We start from the raw sequence: 19505 nt of genomic DNA, 5'->3' as shown, positions 1-19505 counted from the left end.
CAGTTCCTCACACAGTAATCCAAGAGAGATTCATGTTGCCCACCACCAAAGGACTCATTCTTGGGAAACAATCCACTATTACAGGTAGAGGCTGAAGATACCTCTTTCATTAACTCTGCTGTCCAGAAACTATGGTAGGCACTGGTCAGCATGAGAGCAGAACTGAAAATTTGTAATTGAGAATAAAAAAGAAATCAGATGACCCCTCATTTCACTATAGAGCACATAAAAGTCATTGGGCAGGGAGGAGGAGCAGGACTCTTCAACCCCACAAGCCTTCTAGAACAAAAAAAGCAAGCACCAACAGCTTTCTGTTCCTCAGCAATTCTCTAAAAAAAAAAAAAAAAAAAAAAAAAAACAAGGTCTTCGAAGACCACTTACAGAAAAATGTAGCCAGCGTTTTTGTGGGGCCTTCTAGAGACAATGCTCTGGAACCTTCTACAGGGATCCCACTAGACATCCCATTTTATTTTATGCAATGGAATCTCTAATTCCATACCAGTACAAGCTCAGACTAAAGTTCATGACACTTTTTCTCCCAGACCTTGCTCCACCATGTCCTCAAACCTCAATCCAACCTTATCTTCGTCTCAGTCCCCAGCACTGGCACAGACTCAGAACCAGTGTCATCAAACACTGTCTCTTACATACTGTCAACCATTCCCTCTGGATAGTACCTGTTGCATTTACACCCTACAACCCAAGATGGGGATACAATGTTCTGTTCTAACTGCTTTTTAACACTTAGAATACCACCTTTTGTAAAATCAACTAAAAGCATGAGGGTTTTTCCCTATGTAATCAAAACAACCCAAGATATCTTTAGATAACTTACAGTGAACACATGGCCTCCAAGAAACAAGTCCACTGCCAGACTGCCAAACATTGTATCAGCAATGAACAATGGAATAAACTGAAGTAACACCCATGAGAAGAGGATCACTCAGCACTACTATGGAGAATTCCACAAGATCCAGCTATCGTCAGACCCAGGAGAACCCAGGATAAACTACCAACCACTGATATGGACAAAGGACAATAATGGATCTTTCTAGAGTTCCACAATCCAGATGACAGCAGCCAGAAGGACGGGGAACCCAGCAATATTCCAGGTGGGGAAATACTCAGGCAACGATCTGGGGTATAGTCTGAGATGATCCTAGAAGTGTTTCCCATTGAAGTTTCTAAAGGTCATCTCTGAGAAAAAATCAGGAAGGGACATGATGAGATCTTCAAGAGAAACACAGGAAATGATTCAACAAGAGACCCAGACAAGAAACATATACATATCCTGCATGAACATTCGAGAAGGAAGTTGGAGCACACCAAAGAGGGCATGATTCCTGTCAGTAGTTGTAATTAAAGGCTTGCACCATACCATCTGTCTGTCCTGCCTGAAAATTCAAACACATGGAACCTGGGGATGGACAATTTATGAAAATTTGAGAAACCTGCAGGAACACCTCCTAGGAGCTCTACCTCCTGGATGCTGAAACTCAGCAGGTGCCAGTAGCACATATTAAAGTCTCTGTGTGAGGCATAGGTGGGACCTAAATCTCAAGGTCCTCAAGTACATAACCTCTTCATGTTGAGGAAGTTTAAGCCTCAGTCCTTCCATAATATGCCCTTCCCTCTTCAGCCTCCTGTGATTCCAGGGCTAACTCCTTTGTCCACAATGTCAGTGTCTTGTGAGAACACACTCAGGAAGTTATAACCCTGCAGAATCCTCTCCCTGTCCCTCACTTGAGTCTCTCAGCAGTACTCCCATCTCATGAAAACTGTTGGCCCTCAGAAGTCTTCCAAATGGATAAGGGGGCCCCCACATAGGTCCTTGTGGGTAAAACCTGGAACAGCAATATTGTCCTGAGATCTGTAAGGGGCACCTGGGAGTCAAATCCAAGTCCCAAAGAGGGAGGCATTAGCAATTGGAGAGTAGGGTGTGGGTTCACAAGAACCATATCACAGCATGCCAACACTAGGCCAATGAAGACTTCCAAACTTCAAAGGCTGAAGACAACAGGGAGAGAAAGCTGAGAAGCTCCTGATAAGGTAGTCACTATGAGAACCAGCAGGATGTCCAACTCTCAAATTGTTCATGTGAATCTGAAAAGTTCTGGGAAAATTAAAATCCCCTCCCCTCTAGCAGAATACTCCTGCCTGAGAACAGAGGCTGCATCAGACAACCAGGCTCAAGATATGGCCACTGGCATCATCCTTCAAGGCTGTGACACTGATGCGTTCCTTTAGGACTGCATCCCTGACATTCTGGCTTCTCAGGAAACTCTGCCCACCATCCAGCAGCCCATCAACACCCGAGGGAATGTGTCCGTAATTCACCAACAGACTCTACAAATATCAGAAAGATGAAATACTGGCAGAGCAAGCTGGCAGGTGAGTCAGGTCGCCTGCTCTATGGAGGTAACAGGCGGGCATCCAACCCTCCTGTCTTGTGGAGCTAGGCGGCTGGCAGCCAGCCCTCGCAACCACCAGGCCAAGCACAAACACCATCACTGAGCAACCCCACCTGATCACCACGTCAAGGTCTGTTGCTATTGCGGAGTAAGCTGGCAGACCAGCCAGCCCACCTGCATCACAGAGTTAGCCAGAGGCTTTTTTATAGGCTGGTGCAGGCATTTTGAATTATTTCTGTGGGTGTGGCTATTATCATCGGAAAGGCAGTTTCCTTCATGAGACACTAACAAGAGGCTAGAGGACCTTTGACAAGACCCAGGAGTCAAGAAGAGGAGCTATTGAGAGACTCGGGATGAACTTAGAGCCTCGAGTGAGTCTCCCCCACTGGTCAGGCTCCCTGGATGGGGAAGTAGTCCCAAAACACAGGGAACTTTGTGGACTAGAGTGGCCCAGTGAGACTCTCCTGCTGGAGCAGAGAACCCAGTCAACTGGGAGCATTGCAGAGCAGGGCCACACAGTGATTGGCTTAGATACAGTGTGAGGGTCCGAGGCCCAGGCAGTACCTCCAGTCCCCAGGGAATGTGGCAGAGGACGGCTGCTCAGAGAGGGAGTACCTCACAGGGACAGGCTACCCAACCGAGGCGGTAGAACAAGAACCCAGGGAACATCACAGAGGAGGGCTTCCCAGTCCAGGTGGTAGTTCTGGACCAAAGGAAACTGCTGAGAGGAGAGCTGCCCAGCAAAACTTCCTGACCAGGTGAATATACCCCACTGAGTGAGGCTTTCCCACCAGGGCAGTAGAACCAGAGACACAGGCCCAGATCAAATGTGCCCCAGTCTGCAGTCTAGTCCCTCTTTGGCTGACCATCAATCAACAAGTGGAGGCACGTTGGCCTACTGACAGGGAATATACCCCACCTGAATGCTACCACAACTAGAGGGGCAGCTTTCTTGTGGACCACCACAGTATCAAGTTCCTCCAAGACTTCAGGCTACTGAAGGCTAAGAGTTGAGTTATGGGAAATCTGTGGAGGACAATATTAGTGAATAGCAGAGATATTCAATATCCCAGGAATTTCATTACCAAAGGAGTAGATACCTGAAGAATATGAGAAAACAAGTGAAGAAAATGTCCCAAACAAACCTACACAGTATGGCAATAAAATCCAATGACAGCATGGCAGAAGAAATATCAGAAAGGGAGTTCAGAATGTACACAATCAAAATTATCAGGGAAGCAAATGAGGAGGTGAAAGAGCAAATGCAGTCATAGAATGATGAGATGAAAGAGCAAATGCAGGAATTGAATGATCCCACCAATCAACAGTTAAAAGAGCAAATACAGGAAGCAAAAGATCATTTCAATAAAGAGTTAGAGATATTGAAAAAATAAAACAGAAATCCTTGAAATGAAGGAGACAATAAATGAAGTAAGAACTCTGTAGAAAGCATAACCAATAGGACAGAACACCTGGAAGACAGAACCTCAGATATTGAAGACAAAATATTTAATCTTGAAAACAAAGTTGACCAAACAGAGAAGATGGTAAGAAATCATGAACAGAATCTACAAGAATTATGGGATATCATGAAAAGGCCAAATTTAAGAATTATTGGGATGGAGGAAGGCACAGAGAAACAAACCAAAAGAATGAACAATCTATTCAATGAAATAATATCAGAAAATTTCCCAAATCTGAATGGAAAATCAAGTACAAAGGGCAGATAGGTCTCCAAATACACAAAATTAAAACAGAGCCACACCAAGGCACATATGATGAAAATAACTAACATACAAAATAAAGACAGAATTGTAAAGGCTGCGAGAGAAAATAATCAAGTTACATTCAGGGGGAAGCCAATACAGATATCAACAGATTTCTCAATCCAGACCCTAAAGCTAGAAGGGCCTGGAACAATATTTTTCAGGCCCAAGGAAAATGGATGCCATCCAAGAATCTTGTACCCAGCGAAACTTACCTTCAGATTTGGCAATGAAATAAAATCCTCCCATGATAAATAAAAGGTAAAAGAATTTACATAAAGAAAGCCAGGGTTACAGAACATTCTCAGCAAAATATTTCATGAGGAGGAGATGAAAAACAATGATGTAAATCAGCAAAGGGAGGAATTGCCCTAAAGGAACAGCCAAATAATGGAGAAACCAAGTTGTGTCAAAAAAAAAAAAAAAAAAAAGAGCCAAATGACCAGGAATACAAATCATATCTCAATAATAACCCTGAATGTTAATGGTCTGAACTCATCAATCAAAACACACAGACTGGCAGATAGGATTAAACAGAAAGATCCAAATTTGCTAACTGCAAGAGACTCATAGAAAGAGATACCCACATGCACATGGACACAGCAAAAAACCCGGGGTATCCATCCTCATATCAGATAATGTGGACTTCAGGCCAAAGTTAGTCAGAAGGGATAATGAAGGACATTTCATACTGCTTAAGGGAAGCATAAATCAGCAAGAGAGAACAACCATAAATATCTATGCCCCAAACAGTTGTTCATCAATGTATGTCAAACAAATCCTTTTCAATTCCAGAAATCAAATAGACCACAACACAATAATAATAGGCAATTTAACACACCTCTCTCACCACTGGACAGATCCTCCAAACAAAAATTGAACAAAGAAACCATAGATCTCAATAACACAATCAATAATTTAGACTTAATGGACATTTATAGAATATACCATCCAACAAAGAGTGGAAACACTTTCTTCTCAGCAGAACATGGATACTTCTCTAAATAGATCATATTCAATGCCACAAAGCTAATGATAGCAAGTACAAGAAAACAGAGATACTACCTTGTATGCTATCAGATCATAATGGATTGAAATTAGAAATTAATGACAGAGTGAAAAACAGAAACTATTTCAACACCTGGCGTTTAAATAATAAGCTATTGTATGATGAATAGATAACAGAAGACATCAGGAAGGAAATTTAGAAATTATTAGGGGTAAATGAGAACAAAGAAACACCATATCAAAATCTCTGGGACACTATGAAAGCAGTATTTAGAGGAAAATTTATTTCATGGACTGCAATCAATAAAAGAAGAAAAAAAATCAACAAATTAATGACCAAACACTACATCTCAAACTCCTAGAAAAAGAAGAGATCAACACCAAATCTAGAAGACAGGAAATAGTTAAAATTAGAGCTGAAATCAACAAAATTGAATCAAAAGAAACAATAGAAAAAAATTGACAAAACAAATAGTTGGTTCTTTGAAAAACATAAACAAAATTGATAAACCCTTAGCCACACTAAGAGAAGGAGAGAGAAAACCCAAATTAATAAAATTCAGAATGAACACAGAAATATCACCACAGACACAAGTGAAACAAAAAACATAATTAGAAGCTAATTTGAAAATCAATACTCCAACAAAATAGAAAATCTCAAAGACATCAACAGGTTTCTAGAGACATATGAAATACCTAAACTGAACCAGGAGGACATACACAATTTATTTTTTTTAAATCAATCATATCTATTACAGTTTCCAGACTCCCATATGACACATACCTAAAGCTTAACATTGCAAATTGATGTTATTAGCAGCAATCCTCCCCAAACAGGAAAGGGTTCAATTAACAATTAGGAGCAATATAAAGATGAGATTACACTCACGGTTTTTCTTTTAGCAGCTGGTATATGAATACAGAAACTACAAACACATAGAGTCACTCAGCTTTAGCCTTGTCTAAAAATCATTAATAAGTCATGGTGTACAGGGGAATCCCCCGGGTTGCCCAACAGAAGGCTGATGTCTTCAGATGTCAGTATGGAATAAGCAAATTAGTTTTAAAGACATGGCTCACTATCTGCTTTACTGTCAGGACAACAGGAAAAGAAGTGAGTAGCTGCCCTAAAACCTAGCTCCACATAATACAGCCAGATAATCAGAGTTTAAATAATACCCCTAAAAATTCTCAGATATTTTCTTCACAGATCTAAAAACATCACATCAGACAAAACATCAAATATTTGCTCCAAAGGACTCAAAATCAAAAGCAATTGCAATGTATTGGGAATAGCTTTTATAGCTTTCCTAAGGGACAGTTCCCATCTTTTCAGAGAGTGTTTTTAAAGGAGCAGTAACTCTGGTAGCTTATCAAACTACTTTTTATTCTAAATAAATAAAAAACCAACTGAAAGTCTCAGGTGTACTTATGTTTCCTTCCCTAGATCTCTGAGCCATCCAAAGCCATTTCTTGACAGAGAGCTTTCATTTTTATTAGAAGAGTGCAAGAGAACTTACAAACATTTGAAAAATACTCAAAACACTGAGAGTAAAGGAGGCCCAACCCTTCTTCAGAGGACAGAAAATGGTGACAGGAACCCCAAAGGCTTATCTTAAATCCATCAGCTCAACTTGCCAGAAAGTAATGACAGACTGCCCACCTTTGCAACATGGGCCCCGATCCAATGTGTTTGCTTTACAACCACTAAGAAAGGCCTTCTGGGAGAAGAGAAACACAGATCCGAGAACCCAAGTTACTGAAATGGGGCTGGCTGCACTGTGTGTCTGGCAAGGGAAAAGAAAAATTGAAACAGTTGCAAAACTATTATATTCTTACATGATACTCCTCTCTTATATGAACCTTGACCTTTCCACAGCGACCATTTCATTCTGAAAAAAATACCTAAAAGAAAGAGAAGTTCTGGGGCAGCACCAATGACAGCTAGCTGTCTTTGAAGAATTTTAATTTTTTCCTAAAGGCAAAATTTAGAGAAGATTTAAAGCAATTTATAAAACCAATTCTATTTCATGACTTTGCCCATGTGAGCTGCTAAAGGAGTAGTGCAAATAGAAATACAAATGTCCATTCTGTATCAAGTTAGGTTTCTAGTTCTTTTTCCTCAAGGGGTAGAGAGGTACAGATGCCTGTGAGGCTTGTGGGGATGGAGGCAGGTCATACATGACCTGACATCTCTGCAGGTACTGCTTGACCTTTACACCACTGGGGCAGAAGCTGCTCCTGATCTGCCTGTAGCACAGGTATTATTTTTTTTAATTGTTTTATTTAGTTAGACATGATAGCAGAATGCATTTTGATTCATTGTACTCAAATGGAGTACAAATTGTCATTTCTCTGGATGTGCAGGATGTAGAGGTGTTTTTTTCTATGCACCTAGACCTTAAGGTCAATGTCTCCCAGGCTTTCTGACTTGACCTGCGCCATGCACATTGAGTAAGGTGCCGACTGGTCCAAAGCTGCCTGCCTCCACACAAGACGGTCCCCTGAAAGGAAGCAGAAATGCTTCCCCAATATGAAAACAACCACCAAGTGCAAGTTCTACTAATGATGAAGCAGTAGAATTGCTTCTGTGTACAAAGAACAGCACCTGAAATTGTTCTAAGTGTGAAACCAAATCTTGAATTTCTTAATCACTTGTTACTATCTAACAAAGGTGAATACCCCTGAGAAGCCTTCCTCATGGCACAGGTATGTCCTGTGAATTGTCTTGGAAACATATTTGTGTGCCTAGAGATTACTTTGAAGAACAAAAGTTGGATATTCAAAAATATGTACAGTTCTTAATGAGCTTCCCAAGCTGGAATCCTTGGAGAATATTAGAGACCAGTTCTGCATTTCAGCTGTGTAGGGCCCATCCCAGGTGAGTTGAGGGAGGAGGGTGCCTGTGCTCTACCATTACTTTGCCCTTTCCTTCTCCTGAGGTAGACTTCAGTTATTTCTATAACAACTTAAAAAATATTTATTTATTTACTTATTTATTTATTTAAGGTGCTGGGTATAGAACCCAGGGCCTTACACATGCTAAGCTAAGCACACACACTACCACTGAGCTACTCCCCCACACTCCAGAGCAATGTATAATGGCCTAGATGATCACATTGTTTTAGCAGCAATATATTATTAGGACCTATTTTTTTCTTTTGAAAAATTTCTGTAATGAAAAAGAGGAAGGAATAATTAAAAAGAACTGACTTCTCTAAAAATAATTATCATTATTTGTGTGAACTATCACATTTACTTGGTAGTATTCATTCCAGAATCACTGTCCAAGCAAATAAATGGGCTCATATGTCATACCTGGTATAGAGCACAGTTCAAAAATATTTTTCTTATGCGGGGGCGCCTAGCACATAAAACTCATGCCAGGGAAGTGTGCCTGGCACATAAAGACCCATGCCAGAGGTTGGTAATCTTCCTCTGGAGGATGATAGCAAGGACTCGTCATAAGTTGGGTGCTGCCAAGGCCTTCCCTGGAAGATGATAGCAAGGACTCGTCGTAAGTTGAGTAAAGCTGGAGCCCCTTCCTCAGAGTGTTAATCTCTCTTCCTTTTTTGTTTTTCACCAGAACTCACAATATTACGCTGATTAATCATGTTTAATAAAGTTCTTCGGTTGAAGGATGATGGGAACACAAACAGTTCATATGAGTCAACCCAATTCCAGTAAAATAAAGTTCATTTGTTTACACAAAGCACTAATATTCCTATAGGGAATGGTGGACATTCTGAAGCAATATGTCTTATGATGTTTTTGTTAACTTTTACAAGATTCCCAGACATCTAGTTACATATAAGTGATTCCCTTAGCTTCAGTGATCAACATATTTATTACATCTGGCTTCTTCTACAAAGTAATAAGCCTCCCACAGAAATACATTATATTTAGTTCAAAAGAGAAGTTTTAGTTCTTTTAGATGAAGATTTTTTACTTTAAAAATAATAACTTGGTTCTTAATAGTATAATATGATTTAACATAGCATAGACATGTAATTATAGTCACAAAAAATTAATAACAAATTACTAGAAGTTATAATTAATCTTAGCGGTAAGAGATCAAATAGAAGTTAAACTTTAAAGAAAAAAAAAAAAACAAGTAGTGTACATCAACTTGCTTTTGTAAGTTTCAGGTCAAAAAAAGTTCATTGTAGGGAAATGTTGAGTAAGATGAATGTGCCAGATGGCGCTAATTGACTAACTGTGCAGACCTAACTTCTGTTATCTATTAATAAACTTCTAAGAACTTCCTTCTTCATATGAAATCATAAATATTTTTAGTAAAACGTGTAAGGGTATATAAACTGTTAGAAAATTCAATAAACTTGTCAGCATCCTAACATTGACCGGAGTCTGTGTGGTTGCTGTCCATCGCCGACGCTGCGCCGTCTAATCACTCGGGGCTTTTGTATTTCAGGCCATCAAGGACCCCTGGACTCTGCTGCTTGGGCTGGTCCCCGGCATTCTTAGGACGGTTATGCAGGGAGAAAATAGTAAATCAATCCTTATGTGGATATATGAAAGTTATGCATAAATATGAAAATTGGCATGTTTAAAACAAATCAGGTTAGATTTAACTAGGTACTAGAATGAATGGACACTGATTATATTGCCTTTGATTCCAAATGTCTACATTATTGGGAAAACTGTAATATGGTTTCTAAATGAGGGACAAGCAGGCAGGCAGATGAAGGCAGTCACATGGAGATACAGATAGGCAGGATAGCCTGATGATTAAATAGCACAACTCTTAATTTGGGAAATAAGACTTTTGGATAAACTATTTAGAAGAGAATTTAGACTGGTTGATTCCAAAGATAACTGTTAACTTAAGTTTATGATCTGGAACCTCTTTAAACTTTAGAGCATCTGATCTGGCTCTAGAGTACACTTTAATGTGCATTTAAAAATAAAAACAAGTAAATATAAAACAACAACAACAACAACAAAAACTTCTGCAAATTCCCCTTTGGGGACCTGCCATCTTTAGATGCTCATTCTCCCTTTGGTACTATCATATAAACCCCTTGCAAAGTTCAAGGGAATGTTTTCTGATAATTATCAGAAAAAGGTGGGGGATGAGATGTGGGGGGAGTAGCAAAAAAGGTGGCTCTTCTCTTAACTGAAGATATTCTTCTGAGAACTTCCACTGTCCCTCCAGAGGATGGAATGGAATATGGATAACAGTTCCTGAAGTTTCTCTGCCTTCCAATAATAATTAGTAGACCATAGTATGTCACCTAGGAAGATTACTTGTTCATATAGCACCTGCCTTGCTCATAAGACATAGAATTCTTACAGAGCTATGAAACAGAGATTATAAAAATTGTTCATGGCACTTAAATATGTTTAGAGGCTGTAAAATGCCTTCCTAAAATTCTTTGTCGCAATGCCCCTGTGAGGTAGGTGTCTAATGGGAGAAACTGAGGCACAGAGGGGTTAAATCTGATCACCTTTCATTGTCTGGTAAGCCAGTGATCCAGCTAGCAGAAGAACAGGTGTCCCAGCTCCCTAAACTTCATTCATCCTGCTTCTCAGAAGGCTTATCCAAGGACAAAACAAGTAGAGCAGGGGAACTTCTTCTTTTCATGTATTTTAACTGGTTAGTTTCTTATTCTCACTTTGAACATGAGTTATCTAAGATAAAACAAATATGAACTAACAAAAAGTCAATATTGCCTAACAGTCTGTGTCAAGATGCAGCCTATTCTGCACTGTTGATTGAAAAAGCACATAATGATTCAAGTAGGAGCATTCCCAGGTCCTGTGGTTACGTGTTACCCAAGCAAGGCTGTAAGTGAGGTGTCTCTTTAGACACCACCCACTGTATTTTGTAAGCCTCTCTTTGGCCTGACATGTGGGAATAAAACTACCATCCTTAATTCTTGGTAAAATCATTCTGAAAGATTTTCTACACAAGGCCAGCCCTGCCTGGGAAAGGGGACTCTCAGTCATGTGATGTGTGTTACCGAGTTCATGAAGAACTCTTTGAAAGCAGATATGAAGGTCACAGTCTCCTGCCACAAAGCTCACAGGACAGTTCACACCATGTACAGCAGGGTAATACCACAGGGTACATGCACTAGCACCATGCCACAGAAGTCAGAAGGACAAGAAGCCACCACACAAGCATGTGACAGTCCCATCTGGTGTGCTGTTTGCAGAGGCTACCTCTGGTTAGGGGAAGACTGATGAGGTCCTGCATTCTTTCTATAACAAGGAGAGGGAGCAAAGCAGCATTCACTGCTGCCTGCTTTGAGCACACTAACCTAACCTACCTAAATTTCACCTCTATGTTAGTTGGTAACTTTTCTAGATCTTACAGATATTCAAAGATAATAATTTCATTTTTGATCAAGAGAGAATGGTGTAGAGCAAATTCATAGATCAGTTACAAGAGGTGGGTGCAGGCCTCTGGGGCAATTTACATTGCTACTTATAGAGTCAAATTTATGCCTAGTCAGGATACAAGCTTTAAAAATGAGAATTCTTTTTGAGACATTTTTCTATAATCTCTGAAGAGTGAATTCCACTTATATTGTGACCCTAAGTCAAATGGAAGATCTTATATTTGGTTTGAGAGTATGAAGTAGACCATGACACCCAGTCAGATGCCATGTACCTAAGCATGGCTTCTGTCTTGACAGTAACTCACATGCCCACCTTCATTAAGGCCTATCCTCCCCTTGATCTCATCGTCCAGAGGGTCGAGCCTGCTCTGTCCTCTGCAGGTGCAGTACCAGAGGGAAGCATTCCAATTCAGGGTTTCCTTGGGATACTAGGATACAGCAGAGTAGCAATTCATGCACTTTATTTTTAAAAACCAAAGCTCAAATGAGGCTGAGCTGGTTACTGTGCAAGGTGAACCAGCAGGACATTCTCACCTCGAATGAAAATCTGATTTATGTGTCGGGTGAATACCTGCTGGTAATCCGCCTTGGGCTTTCGCTTTTTTTTTACGGGATTGGCCCCTGGAAAGGGTGGTAGCCCTGGAAAAGGTACCTCCCGTACTGGACCCTTCTGTCCGTGTAGTCCTCCCTGACAGCTCTGATCTGGACTCCTCCCTTGCTGATGCCTGCAGGGAAGAAGGGAACAGAGCGGAACGCTTGAGTGAGCCCCGGTCAGTGTCTCCTCTTCCCCACACTGAAGCCACCTTCCAAGTGGATGTTTGGGAGTATCTGGACAGAGTGGAGTCTTCAACTGCAGACTTAGAATCTGCTTCCTTCTTGGAGGAATCTTGAAGTTTCAGCCGACCAAATAGCCTAGTGAGAGTCAACGAAGAATCCCGCTCATACGCTTTGCCTAGAACAGGTTTTCGTTAGGTCTCATCCACATCAGTAAGTGCCATATTCCAGAACTTGTCAAATGCGACAAGGAAGCCTGTACAGACGCCCCGGAGTCCCTTGAAAGTGGGGATGTGAACATTCACCTTCACCCCCTCCCGGATACAAGGATGTAATTCACCCAGAGGGCTGCCTTCGTGCAAGGGCATTCGCGTGAGCACGTTGCGCGGCGCCTTCCTGCTGCGACCCGGATCCCGCCGGCGCGCCCAGGCGGTCCCGTGCTCTTCCTCCTTGGCCACCATGAGACTGCGGAGGCGCTGGACGCGCTCGGGGTCCGGGGCAGGGGCGTCCTGGCAGCGGCGGGTCCTGCCCGGGGGTCCGGCGGCGGCGGCGGCGGGGCCCCTCGCGGCCCCGCCCCGCGCCCGCCCGCGCCCGCCACCCCGGACCCCGGTCCGGAGGAAGCTCTCCTACTCGGCCAGGTTGTTGAAGCAGGGGGCGTTGGGGTAAGGGATGGGGGGCAGGCGGGGCGCATACAGGGCCAGCATCCGGTCGAAGCTGTCAGAGCTGACATCCAGCCGCGGGCTGGGCGGGCGCAATGGGCTCCCATCGAGAGCCGGCCTCGCCCCTGGCTCCCGCTCCTCCATGTTTGAAAGGCCCGCAAGCCGAGGCCGATGGGAGGAAGGAGCGGCCCGGGAGGAAGGAGCGGGGCCGCCCGGACATACACAATTTAAATAGATCACTTTTTCAAGTAATGAAATAGAAGAAGACATCAAAAGCCTACCAACAAAGAAAAGTCTGGGACCAGATGGGTTCTCAGCTGAGTTCTACAAAACCTTTAAAGAAGAGATCATTCCAACACTTCTCAAAGTATTTCATGAAATAGAAGAGGAGGGAACCCTCCCAAACTCATTCTATGAAGCCAATATCACCCTGTTACCTAAACCAGACAGAGACACATCAAGGAAAGAAAATTTTAGACCAATATCCTTAATGAACATTGATGCAAAAATTCTCAACAAAATCGTAGCAAATTGCATACAAAAATATATTAAACAGATAGTGCACCACGATCAAGTGGGTTTTATCCCAGGGATGCAAGGTTTTTCAACATTCTGAAATCAATAAATATTCAACAAACTTAAAGTCAAAAATCACATAAATTTTTTGATAGATGCAGAAAAAGCATTTGATAAAATACAGCATCCCTTCATGATTAAAATACTAGAAAAAATAGGGATAGTGGGAACATTCCTTAACATTGTAAAGGCCATCAATGCTAAGCCCATGGACAATATCATTCTAAATGGTGAAAAACTGAAAGCATTCCCCCTAAAAACTGGAACAAAGCAGGGGTGCCCTCTTTCACCACTTCTATTCAACATTGTCCTACAAACTTTATCCAGAGCAATTAGAGAGAACAAGGAAATTAAAAGGATATGAATAGTAAAACAAACTCAAACTATCCCTATTTGTAGATGACATGATTATATATTTAGAGGAACCCGGAAGTTCCACCAGAAAAGTTATAAAACTCATAAATGAATTCATAAAGTAGCAGGATATAAGATCAATGCTCATAAATTCAATGCATTTTTATACATAAGTTATGAATCTTCAGAAAGAGAAGTTAGGAAAACTATTGCATTCACAATAGCTTTGAAAAAAATAAAATACTTGGGAATCAATCTAACAAAAGAGGTGAAAGACCTATACAATGAGACCTACAGAACACCAAAGAAAGAAATTAAAGAAAACCATAGAAGATTGAAAGATCTCCCATGTTCTTGGATAGGCAGAACTAATAATGTCAAAATGGCCATACTACCAAAAGTGCTATACAGATTCAATGCAATTCCAATTAAAATCCCAATGACATATCTCACAGAAATAGAGCAAGCAATCATGAAATTCATTTGGAAGAATAGGAAAGCCAGAATAGCTAATGCAATACTTAGCAGGAAGAGTGAAGCAGGGGGTATCGCAATACCAGACCTTCAAATTTAATACAGAACAATAGTAACAAAAACGGCATGGTATTGCTCCAAAATAGACAGGTAGATCAGTGGTACAGAATAGAGGACATGGACACAAACCCAAATAAATATATTTTCTCAAACTAGACAAAGGTGCCAAAAATATGCAATGGAGAAAAGATAGCCTCTTCAACAAATGGTGCTGAGAAAACTGGAAATCCATATGCAACAGAATGAAAATAAACCACTATCTCTCACCCTGCACAAAAAACAACTCAAAATGGATCAAGGACCACGGAATCAGATCAGAGACCCTGCATCTTATAGAAGAAAAAGTAGGTCCAAATCTTCACTTTGTTGGCTTAGGATCAGACTTCCTTACAGGACTCCCATTGCACAAGAAATAAAAGCAAGAATCAATAACTGGGCTAGATTCAAACTAAATAGCTTTATCTCAGCAAAAAAAAAAAAAAAAAAAAAAAAAAAAAACTATCAGCAATGTGATGAGAGAACATAGAGAGTGGGAGAAAATCTTTGCCACTCATATTTCAGATAGAGCACTAATTACCAGAATATGTAAAGAACTCAAAAAACTCTACACCAAGAATACAAATAACCCAATCAACAAATGGGCTAAGGAAATGAACAGACATGTCACAGAAAAAGATCTACAAGCAATCAACATATATTTGAAAAAATGTTCAACAATTTTTGTAATAAGAGAAATGCAAATCAAAACTACCTTAAGATTCCATCTCACCCCAATTGGAATGGCGATTATCAAGAACGCTAGCAATAATAGGTGTTGGTGAGGATTTGGAGAAAAAGGTACACTCACACATTGCTGGTGGGGCTGCAAATTACTGCAGCTACTCTGGAAACAGTGTGGAGATTCCTTAGAAAACTTGGAATGGAACCACCATTTGACACAGCTATCCCACTCCTTGGCCCATACCCAAAGGAATTATAATCAGCATACTACAGAGATACAGCCACAACAATGTTCATAGCTGCTCAATTCACAATAGCCAGATTGTGGAACCAACCTAGATGCCCTTCAATTGTTGAATGGATAAAGAAACTGTCACACACACACACACACACACACACATATATATATATATATATATATATATATATAATGGAATATATATTACTAAGCCATAAAAAATAATAAAATTATGGCACTTTCAGGCAAATGGTTGAAATTGGAGAATGTCTTGCTAAGTGAGATAAGCCAATCTCAAAAAATCAAAGTACAAATGATAAGAAGATGATGACACATAATGCGGGGGTGGAAGTGGCAAGAATGGAGTAAGGAGGGAATGTATAGAAGGAAAAGAGGGATGGGAGGAGTGGGAGGGAAGAAAAAAATAACAGAATGAAGCAAATCTTTTACCCTAGGTAAATGTATGATTACACACATGGTATGCTGTTACTTCATGTACAGAGAAACAAGATGTATCCCATTACAGTAAAAATGAATTTAAAAAAAGATAAAATATTGAGTAAAAATATTTTAAATATATTTGAATAATAAATGAATTCTAAGATGATTCAAAAAAATAACTATGAATTAAGGAAGTCAGTACAGGATATAAATGACAAATTCAATGAAGATATAGAGATACTAAAAAAGCACTAAACAGAAATATTGGAAATGACAGAAAAAAATGAATCAAATCAAAAATTGAATTGAAAGTGTTTCCAATATATTTGATTAAGTTGAGGACAGAATTTCTGAGCATGAACATCAGTTGGATATTCTTGAACTTTCAGACAGTATTACAGAAAAAATAAGAAACTATAATCATAATTTAGAATAATTCTGAGGCAAAACTAATGCTCATAGACATTAACAAATGATCAGAGAGACATGATTATAGCAGGGATGTAATAGCAGAAAAATGCCTGAAGCCTTGAGAATGAGATGAACCTAATGACACTGAAAACATTCAGAACATCAAATAGACCCTTCTAGAAAAGAACTTCTTAATCCTACTATAATTACACCGACAAAAATTTAGTTCAAAGAAAGGATCTTAAAAGCCAGTTCATGATTAGAGAAAAAACAATCAGATTAACATTGTGCATTTCTCAATAGAAACCCAAATGTCTGGAAGAGCTTGGAACAATATATTTCAAGTCTTGAAAGAAAATAACAGCCAACCAAGACCAGTGTATCCAATAAACCATCATAATTGAACTATCAAAATGGAAGAAGAAATAAAAACCTATCAAGATGAGTATAAATCAAAGGGAATCATTATTACTATGCCAGCATTGTAGAAGACACTTAGAAGAATGCTACACATAGAAGAAGACTAAAAACAACCAAGAGATATTGGATGAGAAGAAATTGCATTAGAAGTGTGAATGAATATGTAACAATTAGGATAGAAAAAAACATTAAATGTAAATGAAAATGACAAAAAGTAACACATTTCTCTCTATTATTACACTCAATATAAAAGGTCTCAGTTCTCCAAATAACAGACATAGATCATAAGACTGGACTAAAAAAAAAAAAAAACAAGACACAATCATTGTTTCCTGCAAGAAACACACCTATCATCAAAGATATTCATAAGTAAAAGAATAAAAAAAAATTCATGTTAGTGAAACCTGAAAGTCAACAAGAATACCTATTCATACCTAACTAAGCAGATGTCAAGAAAAATTAGTTAGTGGAGAAAAACATCACCACACCCTGATAAAGGGAACAATCAAACAAGAAAACATAAAGATAATAAATATTTATGTCCCAAGCACTGGTGAACCTAATGACACAACATTATGAAACATACTGGTTCATATAGGCCCCAATGTAAAAATATCAAGTGATTCCAATATACATCTATCACACTAATACATAGGTCATTCAGCCACAAAATTAACAAAGATACTACAGAGCTAAATCAAACAGTAAATCACATACACTTAAGAGATAGTACACAATATTTCATCCAAAAACAGCTGAATATGCTTTCCTTTCAGCTTTCTCTAAAGAAGATATTTTAGGAAACAAAGCAAGTATAAGCAACACTGCAAAAATTAAAATAATTCCATGTCTCCTATTCCAATGATAATGGGATGAAGTTAAAAATCAACAGCAAAAAAAAAAAAAAACAAAAAAAATATACAAGGACATGCAGATTGAACAATACACATTTTAATGATGAGTGGATCAACAAAGGATTCTGAGTAGAAACTAAAATTTATAAGTATTAAAAAGACTATAAATACAATGTACCAAAATCTCTAGAACACAGAGAAGGCAGTTATAAATGGACAGTTTATAGCTATGACTGCCCACATTTAAAAATTTGGAAGATTCCAAATAAATTATCTACTCATGTATCTTGAGCTCTTCTATGAATAAGAACAAACCATTCTTAAATTTCAGAGCTGCAATCAAAGAAATACATAATTAAAAAATGGAGAATAAAAAATCATACAAAGGAATAATATAATGAAGAATTGGTTACCTGAGAAAGATATATAAGAATAATAATTTCTTATTCAATATGACAAAAGAAAGAGAAAGAAGACACAAATGAATAAAATGAGAGACAGAAATGGAGATATTAAGGAAGACAATTGAGAAATTCAGAGTACATTACAGATTAATTTGAATGCACATATTCCAATAAATGGAAAATAAATTGAAAATGCAGGAAAAATACACATTGTTTGTCACTTTCTATATACCAGAATTGAACCAAGAGGATACAGAAAAACCTAAGCAGTAAAATAAAAATTAGTGAGTTTGGCACAGTAAAAGAAAGCCTTCCAACAATGAAAAGCCTGGAACCAGACAGACTCTCAGTTGAATCCTACCTGAGCTTTAAAGAACAAATGCCATCATTTCTAAAATTATTCCATGAAACAAAAAGGGAAAAAGCACTTCCAAACTCATTTTATGAACCCAGTATAATTACCTTCATACACAACACAAATAAGAACTCTTCAAGGCAATAAAACTCCAAACTTCCATGAACATGGACTGTTCTTTGATATCACTTATACTCTTATATTGAGATTGGCATATCTATTGGAATGAGTTTCTCTTCCACCTTTACATGAGTGTATTCTTAGAGCACAGCCTTCTTTGGCTGAGCGTTCTGGGATATCAGGTTGTTGTGAAATGTTGAATATATTTCCAAGTGGATTTTGAAGTATATTTACTCTTCTAACATTTTGGTGCCAATTAGTAGTCAAAGCAAACATTCAAAGTGGTGTAGTATATCAGAGCTTGCAGATTCCAGTATCTCTGTAAATTGCATAGGAACTTTCTAGTACATCAGATAATTCTGTTGCATGTAACTGTCCATGATTACTCTTCTAGATTTGGCCACTCCGTGTATTCCAAGAGTGTATGGGATTAACCTATATTGAGGTCTTTGTGTTATTTCTCCTTATTTAAAATCTTAAAATATCAACAAGCCAAATTCATCAACATATTAAGAAGATTGTTTGTTATGATCAAGATAGTTTCAAGGATGGAAATGCTATTCAACATATGCAAATCAATAAACATAATCCACCACATAAAAAGATTCATGGATGAATCTCAATGGATGCACAATAATCCTCTGATAAATTTTAATGTGTATCCATGATAAAAATGCTGAAGGAACTAGGCATAGAAGGAACTTGCCTTAACATAATAAAAGCCATATATGAGAAACCCCAGGCCAACATTGAAAGGAACAGTGAAAACCTGAAAAGATTTCCTCTAAAATCAGGAACTAGGCAAGTATGTCTAATCTCACCACTCCTTTTCAATATTGTCCTTGAAACTTTAGCCACAGCAATTAGCCAAAAAAGAGAAATAAAAGGATTCAAATAGAAACGAAATAATTCAAACTGCCTCTGTCTGCAGATGATATTATTCTAAACTTAGAAGATCCAAAAGGCTCCACTGGTGAACTTCAAAAGATGATTAAAATATTCAGCAGAGTGCCAGCATTGAAAATCAACATGTACAAATCAATTACTTTCCTATATACTAGTATAGGAAATACTACATCTGCTGAGAAATAGAGT

The 19505-nt window shown here is 38.9% G+C and overlaps 1 long non-coding RNA gene and 2 pseudogenes across 3 annotated transcripts in view; all 3 read right to left on the bottom strand.

The window, feature by feature from the left end:
• LOC306642600 (thiosulfate sulfurtransferase/rhodanese-like domain-containing protein 2) overlaps window positions 1-19505 on the bottom strand; it is a 417963-nt pseudogene that overhangs the window by 315333 nt on the left and 83125 nt on the right. The window lies entirely within an intron of this gene.
• LOC306642743 overlaps window positions 1-19505 on the bottom strand; it is a 152201-nt gene that overhangs the window by 90763 nt on the left and 41933 nt on the right. The window lies entirely within an intron of this gene.
• On the bottom strand, window positions 10814-13127 carry LOC306642694 (U7 snRNA-associated Sm-like protein LSm11; annotated as a pseudogene). The gene has a single exon. The product of its transcript is annotated as a U7 snRNA-associated Sm-like protein LSm11 (transcript).

This window comes from Sciurus vulgaris (assembly GCF_902686455.1).
Source record: "Sciurus vulgaris genome assembly, chromosome: 13".
NCBI lineage: Eukaryota > Metazoa > Chordata > Mammalia > Rodentia > Sciuridae > Sciurus > Sciurus vulgaris.
This window is presented reverse-complemented; position numbering and strand designations above follow the sequence as displayed.